Source organism: Otolemur garnettii, unplaced genomic scaffold (assembly GCF_000181295.1).
Source record: "Otolemur garnettii isolate 467f Iridium unplaced genomic scaffold, OtoGar3 scaffold00005, whole genome shotgun sequence".
NCBI classification, from domain to species: Eukaryota; Metazoa; Chordata; class Mammalia; order Primates; family Galagidae; genus Otolemur; species Otolemur garnettii.
In genome coordinates this window covers 39,621,183-39,630,824 of record NW_003852400.1, presented here as the reverse complement: position 1 = coordinate 39,630,824, position 9,642 = coordinate 39,621,183, and positions in this window count along the sequence as shown.

The following is a 9,642-nucleotide window of genomic DNA, read 5'->3' as shown; positions in this document are numbered from 1 at the left end:
TCCATCATCTCAGTAATTTAACATTTGTTTGTGTTAAGATTTTAAAAGACAGGTGTCCACGCAGCTTAGAAGTAGGTATTACTCCAGTGACAGCTCTATCCCCTTCCAAACCTAGCAGCTTGACCTCTCCCCACTTCAACCAATGGTAGATTTTTTATACTTTTTCTTCTTCTCTGTCACCTCCAGAGAAAAACATCTCCAAATCTAATCCATCCCACTGAGATTTTGCCTTAAAAACTGCAATGAAAACATACAGACATAGTATAGAGAACATACATGAGATAATCTTCATTTACCAACTTGTGGCCTTCAGCTTTACAAGTGAGAGCAAAGCATACTTTATCAACACACAATTATGAACTAGTGAAATTGGTTTTCTCACTGAGGCTCTTTATCCCGTCCCCATTTAACATTCTCATTCTTTTTTTTTTCCTTGAGACAGAGTCTCCTTTTGTCACCCTCGGTAGTGTGCTGTTGCATCACAGCTCACAGCAAACTCATGGGCTTAAGCAATTCTCTTGCCTTAATCTCCTGAGTAACTGGGACTACAGGTAACTGCCATAACACCCAGCTATTTCTAGAGATAAGGTCTTGCTCTGGCTCAGGCTTATCTTAAACCTGTGAGCTCAGGTGATCCACTCACCTCTGCCTCTCAGAGTGCTGGGATTACAAGCGTGAGCCACTACGCCTGGCCCTTAACATCCTCATTCTTTATCCTTCCTGCTTTCTCCTACTATATTCAAAACCTACTCTCATGGAAGAATCTGCCACATCTATTACCTTTGAACAAAAGAATGAAAACAATTTTAACTGCCACATATTCCGGGAGCATTTGTGCTTAAGAACCCAGTGCAACTTTAGAGGTTACAAAATATTTCAAATTCATTGAATTTTAGAAATTCTCACAGTCTCCTGAGGTAGGTATCAGTAACTTCATTACACAAATTAGTTACTCAGTGGATAAATAGTTTCATGCACTGTCTGTAGTCACAGGGGTAATAAGTAGCAGAGTCTGAGGTTGAGGGTATCTTTCATTGAAATCATTTTTGTTAGGATACAGCTAACTTTAAAAGTGCTTAAAGCCTGAGTGTAAGTGAACAACCCTGATGCAGGAAAACTTCAGGTAGACAACATGGGATGAAAGGTAAAGGCGAAATGTTCTATAATCTATCAGATTTTGGTATATTGTATTTGATTGAATTGTGATTAATATAGCTTTATAGACACTCAAATATAATTTTCTGGTACTAAAGTATTGATCAAAGGGTCAATACTTTCAGAAGAGCCTCATTTGATGGATAAGAGGGATTCAGGGGGGTATCTGCTTGAAAGGACACATCAAGTCTGAACTTCTAGCTAGCGAGTCACAGGGAAGCCAACTGTGCTTCTGAATGTGCCAAAACTAAACCAAACCAAACCAAAACTGCTCTCTTAACTTTCTGTGCTTTTCCTTCTCCTTGCCTCAGTGTTGCTTTTTGTCTGTATATCTACCCTTGTTTTATTTGCATCAATCTCTCAAGCTTAGCCTTTCAAGAAAATGATGAATGACTTTTTCTAGCTCACCCATTTCACTCTTCTGCTTTCCAACAGCCTCTAGAGGAAAAAAAAAACGTTAGGGCAAATTTACATTTCAGCACGTATGTTATGGACTGAATGTGTCCTCACAAAATTTGTAAGTTGAAGCTCTAACCTCCCTATGATGGTATTTGGAAGTGGGACCTTCTGGAGTTTAATGGGTTTAGAGGAAGTCATAAAGATTCTGTGATAGGATTAGCATTCTTATAAGAAGAAAATCATCACGTTCTCTCTGCCTGTCTGTCTTCTCGTTCTCTCTCTGCCACACAAAGACACACCAGAAGAAGGAATCCACAAAGTAGGAAGAAGATCATTGTCAGGAACTGAATCAGAGGCACCTTGATCTTGGACTTCCAGACTAAATGTCTGTTGTCTAAGCTACCTGGGTATTCTGTGACAGCAGGCCAAGCAGACTGATGCAGTCTGGTCCATAATGTGGGCTATGTGGGTGCACCTCGCCCCAGAACCTTTCAGAAGCTATTGTATTCAGGGAAATTTTCTGTGTGTACATCTTTACATTGCTCCACTCTCCTTGGCTAAATTTATAGTGGTGTTTGGGACATTGTAGTACGTATTTCATTCACTAAGATACTGTTTGTCACATTATTGGTATAATAATTATTCATTTTATTATTAAAGAATTATTAAGTAATTCCTGTGTCTTCTGACATATAGTAACTGTTTAAATGTTCTGGTAATACATACATTACTTCATTGGCATGCCTTTGGTAACTCTGCGAGGTCAATATTATTATCTTGATTTTATAGATGATAAAACAGGTTTGGAAAGATAATTTTCTTATCTAAAACTTTATGTGTATATATATGTGTATGTATTATCCAGTGAGGTGGAACATAGCTACTTACATGTAAAAAATAACTTACCTTCAATAATTATCACCTCAAAAGGTTGTAGGCCAAGCCTGAACTACGCAGTATTTTTTTTGAGTCTATGTCATTTTGAAATGCTGCATTTGCCCTATATTTTAAGTATAATTTTTACCAAGTTGTCAGCATGAATTTAGGCAGCTGAATATTTTATTTTGAGCCCTGAAATTGAGCTGAAGCTTGAAGATTATCAGTGATAATCATGGGAAAAGGGACGTTTGTAGTGGAAAATCCAGAACTCTCACGTGGACCTGTGGATTACAGTGTGACCCGCCTGCCTGCAGTTCCCACACTAGGGAAGGAAGTCTTACCTGCTCAGGCATTTGGCTGAAAGCCCAATGAAACTACCTTTGTTTTGGTGAGAGCAACTGATCTGTGAGGAATGCTTGAACACAGAGGAGATACACGGGCCATTTTCCAATGTCCAGCTAACTGTAGGAACCTGTAAGGTCAGCATTTTTGGAATACATACACAGAGGATGAGGGAGCAGGAGCTATTTGGTTGGATGCCTGGATGGGGGTGACTTGCTGAAATTTCATTTACTGGCTCCTACAGATTCCATATAGAATCATTAAATATGTTTTTTTTTCCCCCCCAAGATTGGGATGAAATAATAAAAATATTATTATTTTTTCCTCTAAACCCATTAAACTCCTGAACACTCCTTACCAACTTTCCATTTCTATGTATTCCTTTTATGCTACAAGATTAAAATAAAATAGTGAGAAAAATAATAATAGATTTTGTGTGCTGACTACCTGTAATGGACCAGGCACTGATTTAGGCCTGTAATAGTTTGTCTAATTGATTTCTTACAGAACACCATAGATTTGCATGTCTGTTTTTTATACATCTAAGAAAAAACACAGGTTCATCAAGGGTCATTTCCAAAGTTCATTTAGCTAAAAAACATAGAATCAAGATTAGAACCTGTATCTGTTTACTCTACATAGCCAAACCCAAGGATAGAAACATTTGGCAGTAAATAATGTAATATATTCCCCATTTCTACATAGATTTCAACCCTTCAGGTATAATAAGTTTCCCCATAAACCAATTATCTTCTTTTCATGAGGTCAATTTTATAATTTATTTTAGGTTCTAGGAGTAAACTAAGGATTACTTGTATCACCTACCATAATCAAAATATGCTATCTCATCACCATCTGTACCATAATCCTGGGAGATCATATACCTCCCTTATTTAAACTAGACCTGATTATAGTTACCTTATTTGCAAGACAAAATTTATGTTCATTATTATTTAAAATGTCTGTTAGATTGCAGATAGGCAGATGCACAATTTTTTCTATTAATCTACTTTTATGTTCTATTATATATATTTGTAATCCTATCCTATTTGTATCCTATTATATATATTTGTAATTACATTTATGTTCTATTAATCTACATTTATATTCTATTATATAAATTTAGGCTAGGTTCCATGTTTGGTGGTTGGAAGATAATTACCTGTTTTTCAGAACGTCTCAAAGATTTAACCCAATCTCCAATTTCTCTTTATCTCATGAACTCTTTATGCCATCTTTTCTAAAACCTTTTACTTTCTGGGTTTTAATATTTAGTTTCATTTATATAGATTATAGTTTGATGCTGCTTCAAACTTACACAAAGATACATACATTGAGGTGAAACCACTGGTTCTTACAAAAAATACTGCATTAGCCTATTTAAAACCCCTCAGCATCGACAGATAGAATTTCATTCTAAATGGGTTAGTTTTATTTGATTTATGAGTCCCAAATCCTAGTCTTTGGCAAAATTCCCTGGGATGGGAACTTAATACTGAGCCACATGCCTAAGCCAGACAAATGAGCCTTCTGTTTGGAATATAACATATTAGATATATCTAAAGCAATGTTTCTTGCACATTTTCATCTTCTGGGCTACAGCCCAGGCTTTGTGGTCACTGCTAAAAAATATTAACTTTCTTAAACAGCAGACACAAGGATGTGCCCTTCCCTCTTTCTGTGGATGAAAGGCAATTTTATCTAGTATTTAAAGTAACAGCAAATGTTACAACTGCAGGAAGAAAGAGATTGAATAATATATCTGCTTTATTTGACACATCTTGAAATCAAATCTTGTATTTGCCTTTATACCCACCAAGTTAAAGAAAGTAGGGGTGATGAAAAAAGCAGAATGTAAAAGAGAAGACTGATAGACTCCATAGTAATCCATTTTTATTACTTTTCTTGAGAATCAATATCTGAGAAAGAAGCAATAATAAGTTACTTGTGGAGGAAAACGTGGGCCAAGCCTGCCCATAAAAGCCCCTGAGTGGGCCTTCCTGGGTCTCGAAGTATAGGTACAGGTTAGAGGACATTGCCAGTGCTGGCCTGGGTAGGTGGCCTGGGTAGCACGCTAAGTGGTAGATATTTTGCCTGATACATTATTTCCAGAAACTGACTGAAATGTCCTGGGCATAAAAGGCTATAGAGCTGTAGTCTTCTGACCTCTGGACATGCCCCTTCACCCAGGCTTCCAAGGCCACCAACATTGGAGAAAACAAAGGAGCATATGAGTTAGTATGCACACACTTACCCTTTTACCCTGTGTAAACTCTTTAATAAAATACATATGTGAGTATGGATACTTTTCTGAGACAGAGACCTGCTCTGTCACCTGGGCTGGGGTGCAGTAGTGTGATCATAGCTCATTGCAACCTCAAACTCCAGGGCTTGAGCTATCTTCATGCCTTAACTTCCCAAGTAGCTAGGATTACAGGTGCGCCCAGCTGATTTTTCTACTTTTTTGTAAAGACAGGGTCTTGCTTTTGCTCTGGCTTGTCTGAAACTTGATCTTAAGTGATTCTCCTGCCTCCCGGAGTGCTAGGATTATAGATGTGTGCCACTGCACCTGGCCATAGACAGTTTGCACTCCTTTGTAGCTGCTTTTGGAATAAAGAAGAGCAAAAGCAACATTGGATTGAGTCCAAGGCATCATTCTTGACCATCATCATAAAATGAGCAGACTTTGAAATCTGACCTCCTTAACTTGCGATTTATAAATTGTTGTATGAGATAAAATATGTCTCAAGAACCCAAGGGATTTAACTTTCGAGGAAAAGAAAAATTTCTGAATACAATGATACTAAAACAATGAAGCAGGTATTATTTAGATAAGAAATACATTGTTTTCCTCCTGACTCTGAAATTCAGACCTCCTGAATTACACAAGTCTTTCCACATTTCCAACCTTACGATGTATATAATGTGGGCAAGTAGTAGGAAAAATATTTTATCACACATATTTTATATAAAATATATTACATGAGCAATAGCAATAAAGGTGAAGTCTGGGAGCAAACACAATTCAAAATTAGGCAGATTTATTTTCGTGCTCAAAGAGAATTACTTAAGAAATATGCGCGTAGCTCTTAAAAGGTGGGAAGTACATAGGAGAGCATCATTTTTTATAATAACTATTATGAGGCTTTGAAGCTGCCAAGCTGATGAAAAGGAAAGTTCCCCAAGTGTCTTGGCCATGGTCTAGTTATAATGATTATCCAATCCACAATTCAACTATAAACACATTATCTACTGTGGCAGGCTTCCCAACCTTATTAGAGATATCCTTTTAATTTTTCTGTGGTCTCCACATCACTATGATTGTATTATTCAGGACTCTCATGGCTGCCAGAGACAGCAACCTAATTCAAACTCTCTTACACCAAAAAGGGAATTTATTTATACATATTTGATAAGGCGACAGCCCCCATTGCTAAAATCACTATCTTGTTTTTGGACTTCATGATGATAATAAGATGTATGCTAAGTCTGTTACCGCCAAATATTTCTGTTGTAGTCTGAGGTGTAGAGTCAAGCAGATAGGGGTCCAAATCTCAATTCCATTGTATCTCAATTCTATTGTAGCTTTGTTATCTTGGGACAGACTGAACTCTGAACTTCTGGTTGCTTGTGTCTGAAATTGATACAGCATGAAAATATCAGGAGACAAGGAGAAAGGCAGCACCACTGCCTTCCCTGTGAGGGACCCACAAACTCTGGGTAAAACTAGGTTGGAGAGAACTGGTGTGGGCAGCCAGCTGAGCGATATGCCAGGTAAAGCACGGAGGTTTGCCTGAGCATCCTGCTTGGTGGGTGGGTGGGGGGGGTTCTTTGATGCCATAGATAATAGCCAGAAAGAAAAACGCAGAAATGGCAGCTGAGACAGAAGCAAACCCACCTCTACTCACCTACTATAATGAGGAGTAACCCTAGTTCTGCTGAGTGACAGCGTGGTGAGTCTAGCCCTCTCGCAACACATACATATTGTATGATAAAATAGACAAAAGTTTTGCGATTATATTGGAACCTAAATATTAGAAACATTTTTAGATTTAAATGATTCTTTGACATATATTTTCAATCCTCTTCATTTTTTTGTGAATTAGTGAATGAAAGAGGATGCCAAGTTTCAAGCTTAAAACAATAGACGTAAATTAAATTATGCAATAGAGGTCACAGATCCGGATCTCTATCAGAGAAATTAAACACACAGGGTTTATTGAGGAACTCTTACTGCCTGAAGCAGACAAAATGAAAAAGTCCAAATTTACAGAAGGAAAAGGAGCAGAAGAATTTCGAGTATAATCAGATACTCAAGAGAATTCTTAGCCCAACTTCTCGGCACACAGTTCTCCTCAGGGTCACTGAAGTAGAAAATTGCATGATACCTGGCACTTTTTCTTTCTAGCGACAACTGGAAAGCAATTCACCTTTCACATTATGCACAGGCAGTAAAGTATATTTTGGAAGAAAAGGTTATGTCGCCTCAGGCTAATATAGTTCTTGAGACATAGCCAATTTCTCCCCCCCCCCCAACTTATAACTGTTTTGTTCGTGACTAGTTGAATAGATTAAAAGCCATTGTTAGACATGTTTTTCTTCTTAAAAATGTAATGTTAACCTACAATTGTCCTTTTGCAAATTCAGGTTGCGTTTTATACCTAGATTAATAAACAAAACACTTATGTAAGCAGGATAATAGTAACAAAAAGGGAGGCATTGGCTAGACAAAGAAGCTCTTTTAAGTCTTCCGAGGGGTTCTTGGACTCGGGACTTGGTTATTTTTTAGGCCTTGTCATTAATAAGGTTGAATTATTTTGTTGTCACCTCTGAGCAGCATGTCTATGCAAAAATGGAGAAAGGCGTCTGTCAGAGATGCTACTAATAGCTGTTTCAAGCTATTTGGTGCTCTGTAAAAAGCCACCCCCAAATGTAGTGACCTAAAATCACTATTTTAAAAATGTTACTGCTTGTCTCCTTAGGGACCTCTCATGCAGATGCAGTAGGATGGCAGCCAGGCCTGGAATGTCTAAATGGCTTACTCAGATAGCTGGTGATTGGTGGGGACATCTGGCTGCTAAGACCTCTTTCTCCATGTAGTTCTTCCATGTGACTAGATTGGGGGTTTTGTATGATGATCAGATTTGTCACAAGGCTAGCCTGTTTTCAAGGGCAAGGGAAATAAATTTCGTCTTTCCCTGGGAGGGATACCAAGAATTTGGGGTCATCTTTACTCTATCATACCTCCTCTCGAATGTTGTTAGTTAAATGATATCTTTTCATTTTCCTATTCCATGTTTTATTTTCTTGTTTCGTTTCTGTAAACCTCATCATTTGTATTCTGGCTCCAAAGAATATTGAAATTTCAGAGGGAGTCATCCCTTTCCTTTCAGTATGCCAGAACTTTGGCATTATTAGGGGGCCTTTGGAGACCAGGAACTCAATTTTATCCCGGGCAAAGGACAGTTAGCTCAGTGATCATGACTGAGCCCTTAAGACTGTTTGAAAGCAGTCTGGGCAAGCTGGTTCAAAGGATCCCCAAAGTCTGGGCCAGGATCCAGCCTGAGTCCTGTGTTTGTCACTAGATGGCTGGGCTCAGCCAAGCCCGCAATGAAGATGTCCCACAAACAGACACATAACTGCTGACTTTGCTTGCCAGGGCACGGTGACTCTGCTCTTTCCTCTCCACACCCATAGCATAGCACATCCCTGGATAATGACAGGTCTCATCTTTATTAAATAAATCACTTTGACATTACAGCACTCCCATGAATTTCTTGACCTTGCCAACTTTTCATAAAGCGAAACATTTATGAATATTTGGCCAGGAAGTTTAAACCAAATGCTTAGATTTTTAAATGGCTATATTTGTAGCTACATGCTGATCTTAACTGCTACAGAATGAATAATGTCAATTTGAATTAAAGAGTAGCATTCTTCTTTTTAGATAGATTGTGGCAATGCTTTCTTCTATTGTTCTAAGAGGTCAGACGTATAAAAGACTCCCAGAAATTATGAGTCTAATGTATCTTTCCTAGATATAAAGCTCAAGTTTTTATAATATTTGACCTCAATCATTATCCAAAACCAATAACAGATTTTTAGACTTGGGTGTTTTTTTCTCATTCTTTTAGCTATAAAATGTATGGAACCTATCAGTCTTCATTATAACTGTTTTTATCCTTATTTGTATAAATAAAACCAATTTCAGTAGAAAATTAGGTAGTAAAATTGGTATAGGAGTCCTATAAATAATTTCATATTTAATGTTTGAGTAAATAACCATGCCTTAAGAAATTTACCAGTTCTTCAAAGGAGAAGAAAGAAGAAGAGAGAAATAAAGTGTGAGAAACAGATGGATTCCTTCCTGGCAGTGATGATGATGAGACCCAATAAAACAGTCTGGATAAACTCATATTCTCAACCAAATGGTCAAATTAAGAATGACGTTTTATTTGTATAATGCCCTGACCTTTCTATGATAATGGGATTATTAACCACAGAGAATGTTAAGTACCAAAATGAATACCAGGTTCTGAAAGGAGTCCCTAAACAAAAGGGGAATGAAGGGTGAAGGGACAATAAATAAGTGTATTGACAAAATACTTTCATTATATTCTTTTATTATATCACAAGAATATCTTTGTGACTACATGGTGATAAAATTTTGCAGTCAGGGAATTAGGATTAAGCGCTAAGGTCTCATGTAGAAGTAGAAATTTTGAAAAAATTAGTGGGAGTCAAGAGGAGATAGACCCTATTTAGGAAGAGCCTTACCAGTATTCTTGGATTTTAGTCCCACTGATTACTCTGGGACCCTCTCTCTTTATTCTTGCTGGTGTTGGGGTATTGTTAAAATTGTATTTT